Raw genomic sequence first — 6000 nt, forward strand, 5'->3', positions numbered from 1 at the left:
GGGTATAATTCAGTAATGAAAACTAAAATCACAGCATGATTTAACCATACCTGTAAAACAACAAATACATACCTGTAACATGCAGCCGGTAATTGACATTCCTCCAGGGACCTGGAAGGATATTCTGTTGTTCAGGTTCATCTTGTACCCGGTGTCAGGGAGGAAAGTAGAATCATACAGTTTCTTGGCATAGTGCAGCTGCTTAATTGTGGTGCCCGGTGGAGCACCACCTGCTCTAAATCACAGAACACACAGAGTGTTATCTGGCCTTCCAGAATAACACCACATCTACACATATTGGACATTGGATAAGCGGACTCTCGTAATTTTTCTATTTCATATTCCTATTCAATCCTCTTACCTAAATGGTGGTAGAGTAGAAGTGTACATGCCAACATGGCACTGGCCACAGCTATTCTGCTTCTCATAATATGCCCTCAAACCAAGGGCGTAACTACCATAGGTGCAATGGGTGCATCTGCTATGGTGCCCAGAGCTGAAGGGGGCCCATCGTTACTGTGTAAGTAATATGTTTTACATACATTTATCACCATCAGTTGCTAAATAGGGGTCCCTTACTGTCTTTGCTATGGGGCCTCCGAATATCTAGTTACGCCCCTGCCTCAAACATATTCAGTCCCAGCCCCATGGTGACAATTACAAGGGTATTTACTGTGGATAGTGAATTAGCCCCCTGAAATACCCCTCAATCATGGTGCTAATATCAAATTGTCCCCCCAGCAAATTTATTAACATCTGTATATTACCAGCACTTATTGGGATTATTCTTTGCAAGCCTCAGGCACGTGAAGCATAATCCACGATAACACATGGGCGCATATACTTATCTCAGATCCTATGTGTGCTAGATCCTATGTGTGCTTGCCTGAAAAAAAAAGACATTTTCGTGCTGTCAAAAAACAAGCTATAATTGACCATCGGTCAAAAATCACGCTATCAGACCATTTTTATTGGCCAAAATACTAGCGCATATAACTGAATACCCCCCCCCCCCCCAAGCATCTGGTCCTAGTCCAGGGGCATTATCCTGTATCTGGTTACATGTATATTTTAAAACATGGTACTTGTTTAGTTTCACGGCAGCAGCGCGAGGACGCCCCCCCCCCCCCCCCAAAAAAAAATCAATCAATACAAAAAATTCCTTATAGTAGCAAAATGTGCTCCTTCAATATAGTATATGACGGGCCCCTCAGGGTCCAATCAGGGCACTCACCAGACAATAAAGTAGTAGAAGATGTTTAATACATCACCACACAGTGTATAGGACCAAAGTCCAAGTCGACATTTCGGCCGTGACCCGGCCTTTATCAAGAGGACAACAGCCCAACCTGATAGCAGCAAGTCAAGGAGGTATATATATATTAGCATAGCAGGAGCTCCCTCACATCATCTCCTCCTTGTTGTCACCTGCAAGAGCATCTCCCCGATGCAGCTCTGGCTCCCCTGTATGGGCAAGGATGGCTCCTCTGTGCAGTGCTGCCGGGTATCCCGGGTCTCTGGGGATATGGGGGTGGGTGTAATCCTGCTTGCGGGTGTCCTCAGGCTCCTCGTCCTTGCGCAGCGTGACGTCATCACGTTGCGTCGCAATTGTGGGGGCTACTGGCTGTCCTGCTGCCCACCGCACTGCCTGCTTTACCGTCCGAGGCAGGCAGCAGGCGGCAGGTGCTGCTGGGATGTGGAACTGGGCAATGGCCAGGGGGCTGATGTGCTGTGCGGCGGGCTGCAGACAAAGCGCGGCCCGCCAATGTGATGGAGGTTAGAGGCCGCAGGCAAGAGGGTAGAAGAGGGGGAAGAGGCAGGGGGTTGCTGCAGGCCCTCCCCTCCTGTCAGAGTGGCCGGGCCCAGGACACTTGTCCCCATAGACCCCCCCTGTCGGCGGCCCTGTATGTCTATGCGATCCCGATTCGATCTTGACTATATAGTCAAAATCGAAAGGATAAATTGCACCGTTTGTACACAGCATTTGGCACATCATTAGCTATGACCATTTAAGTTAAGCTATTACCCCTACTGAAAAATCTATTGGACTGAATATAAGCATTTTTAAAATACAAATCAAAAGCGTCTTGTAGATAACCCATCCTTATACTTTCTTAAAGGGGACAGGGTGGGGGGGCTTATAGACACAGTGTCATTTTTTTTTAAACAGTAACAGTTTAACTGATGCAGTTAACTGATAAGTTTTTGTACCATCCATCAGCTTGGTCTGAGACTCTTGTCTCCATGGAGCCTGAGGACCTCTTCTCACCTGTCACTTCCTTCCTCTGCTTAGTACTGCCGTGTTCTCATCCTTCATTACTTTCTTTAAAAATATTCAACTTGTGTTTATCACACTAAAAAGTCACATGTCATATGAATCATCAGCGTGAAAGGTTTATTGCCTTATTATTTATGGACACAGCTAGTAGGGTTTGTATACACAATTGCTTTATATCCCATTATCATGCACATAGAACATCACATGTAATAGGGACCATTAATCCCTCAGTAAGACAGAAGGTACAGTAAACAGTAACATACTTTCTATACACCATGATCCATTGTGTGAAAGACTAATGGAGGCTACTTAAGTAGCTATAAAGGGCTATTTTCTAAGCGATTTGACTTACAGTAATTTGACTAGATCGCTTAGAAATGAAACACACATCGCTGTGTGTGTAGGGTCCATAGGGATGGCACCTTGCATCGCAATATCCACGAGATGTATAACCAGCCTGCTGGATAAATCTAGTCAGATCGCTTAGCACAGGCATGTCCAAAGTCCGGCCCGGGGGCCAATTGCGGCCCGTGCTGTCATTTCAAGCATCTTGCAGCCTCCAGCCAGAAGCGGGTGGAGCATCAGATGTGGGACACACAGCACTAAAGGTGGGAAGAGAAGGGGGGGACAGTCTAGGGAATTTACGGTGCAGGGGCAGGCTTGGGGACATAAAGTGAATGGGGGCAACGTGGGGGACCATTCTGATGTGATTAATGATTCAAAGAATGTCAGGCTGAATGGTCGGCCCCCCACATTTTCACCTCACCAAAACTGGCCCACTGGCTTAGCAAGAGACTGCTCATGGCCCGTGTTTTGTGTACTGGGCGATAGCAATCAGCGATCTGTATTAACTTGCTTAACTTAAATCTCATATGCTTAATCACTATTGCACATCACTGGCACTTTCTGAGCGATTTAGATTTAGGAAAGCTCAAGAGGAATCTCTCATGCTGAATCTCCCATGCAATCTCTGGCACAAATCTCTACGTGTGTAGGCCCCATGAGTTAAAACCCATACACACTGGGCGATTCTGAGCTGAAAGCAGCTCACTTTAGGCGTTTCAGCTGCTTTCAGATCAAAAGCCGCCCAATGTGTACAGGCCATTGATGAGCATGGATACGTGTTCTTGCATCATCGCCGGCAGCCGCTGCTCATCCGCTAGTATTACCAGCAGATTAGCGACGTGCTGGACGACTTTCCATAGCATCCTGCTATGGAAAGTCATTCACCATGGGGAAAATCCCTTGGAAGGGCGTAAATTGCTCAGTGTGGATGCACTAAACGGTTTTCAACCCAGAGACTTTTCCTATCATCATTGTCCATACACAAGGGGCAAAACCGCCCAGTGTGTATAGAACTTTATATTCTTTCTGCTTCACATAAGAATCAACTGCCTACATGTTTATTGGCAATGAGTCTTGTGTCCTTATAGGTAAATCATTATTCTACTGTTTTCAAAAATAGGTTGAAACAAAATTTAGCAATATTGGGCTAGTGTCACAAGTGTGGAACATTTTGTCTTTGATATATTTGTATTACAGTAAATTGTTTTAGATATGACATAATCACACAAGAGTATGTCACACTGGGAGGAAAAGAACAGCCTGCCACATATAGGTTCATCCCCAGGAGGGAAGCGGGAACATCACCAACAACCTGGACGTTCTTGCGGTATGCGGGACAGTTGGGAGGTATGTAATGAGTAACGATTTTAGTCGGCCATCTTCAAAAACCAGCCCGAAATATGCTATGCCAACAATAGCTTATGTGACACCAACATTATTTCCCAATAAAGTCATAGCACTATAGAATATATCTTCTATAACACAAGGGCCACAGCTAACAATGACATATAACTGTTTTTGTCCTGGTTAAAGGGGTTATTCTCTCCTATCGGTATTTAACAAATAGCATAAGCTTAGATTACCATTTTTTGTCACTGTACTGCTTACACTATCTATACTGGATATCCTGGCAGCAATACACTCCTCATTGCCTCATTGCCTACAATAAGGAATTAGTAACAGCCTTTTAAACCTTAGTGGCATCCAGTTTAATTTTCTGTGACCGGCGTCATGTGCCATTGAAGCGGTAGGATGCCAGCACCATACATCACATACTAGTGTGGGAATGGTCAGATGCACATTGCACTCTGCTATCGGCTATCGGCATGCTATCTTCTCGATCAGGGGTGGCCAGACTGAAATTATCGGATTATTGTCAATGGGCCTGATTCAGAGGTGGCCCATATAATGATATTTGCTCAGTTGAGCACCTTTTTTTGCTATTCCGCATGCATGAAAGTGCTGGAAATCCCTTACTGCGCATACATAAACCTAACTGTATGATGGCAGTTACAGTTGTACATGGGATCACTGGCAGTAGAGATGGTGACTGCATAATTTTGCAGATATGAATACATAAGAATCAGTAATACATAGCACCCACCCACCCATCCATCAGCATACATAGCACCCACCTCTGAATCAGGCTCAGGGGCACTATGCTTTTTGTGCTTCCCACAAAAGGATTTGTTTTGCTCTCACACACATACAGAGTTGCTTCAAATTTGCAACCCCCTCCCCCATACCGAAAGAGGACAGAGAGGGAGAGATCAGGAGAGGTATAGCTGTGTTTCATTGCCATAGAGGTGGTATTGAAGGCCAAAGGAGCTTATCAGCGCACTCTGGGAAGAGGTGTACAGGGTGAAGATAAGGAAGCCAAGGACAGAACCCTGGGAAACCCCAACAGGGAGGTTGAGAGGGAGTGAGGTGACGCTAGAAGCAGATATTGAGAAGGAGTGGTTAATGAGGTAAGAGATGAACCGTTACTTGTTTCCTAGCACGGCGCCCATCGCATCGCATACCATAAGGCATATGATGGTATGCGATGCGATACAATGTTAGCAGATGTTATACAATTTGGTACTCTTTACTTAGAAGGGCGCCCATCATGGCCATCTCGGGCATTGAATGCACTAAAAAATCGGGTGCGATGCGACCGACGAGATGCCCGAGATTTCCCATAGGGAACAATGTTAAATGTCTCAATTGACCTGATTTTCCTGTTCAATGCCGCAATTGACCCAATTTTTCCATAGGAAACAATGTTAAATGGGCCACAGAGGCCAAATAGGCACCCTGAAGTGTATAAAAGCCACCCGAATTGTTAACGCCACCCCACGATCAACGCCAACCCGAAGCGTGGCGAGCGCAGCGAGCCCGCGAGGGGCGGCGGTACGCGTCCTACGACCTTTTCATACCCCCACTATCCACGTCGGCGTGGAGCTGAGAATAGAATAGTGTGGCGAGCGCAGCGAGCCACTGAGCCCGAAGCGTGGCGAGCGCAGCGAGCCCCGCGAGGGGACGCGGATACCTTCACAGGTATCCGCGTCCCCTCGCGGGCTTCACAGCTGTCCGCGTCCCCTCGCGGGGCTCGCTTCGCTGCGCTCGCCACACTTTCTATTCTCAACTCCACGCCGACGTGGATAATGGAGGTATGAAAAGGTCGTAGGACGCGTACCGCTGCGCTCGCCACGCTTCGGGTTGACGTTGATCGTGGGGTGGCGTTAACAATTCGGGTGGCCATTATACACTTCAGGGTGCCTATTTGGCCTCTGTGGCCCATTTAACATTGTTTCCTATGGAAAAATCGGGTCAATTGAGGCATTGAACAGGAAAATTGGGTCAATTGAGACATTTAACATTGTTCCCTATGGGAA

This window comes from Crinia signifera, chromosome 9 (assembly GCF_055691185.1).
Source record: "Crinia signifera chromosome 9, ASM5569118v1, whole genome shotgun sequence".
Classification (NCBI taxonomy): Eukaryota; Metazoa; Chordata; class Amphibia; order Anura; family Myobatrachidae; genus Crinia; species Crinia signifera.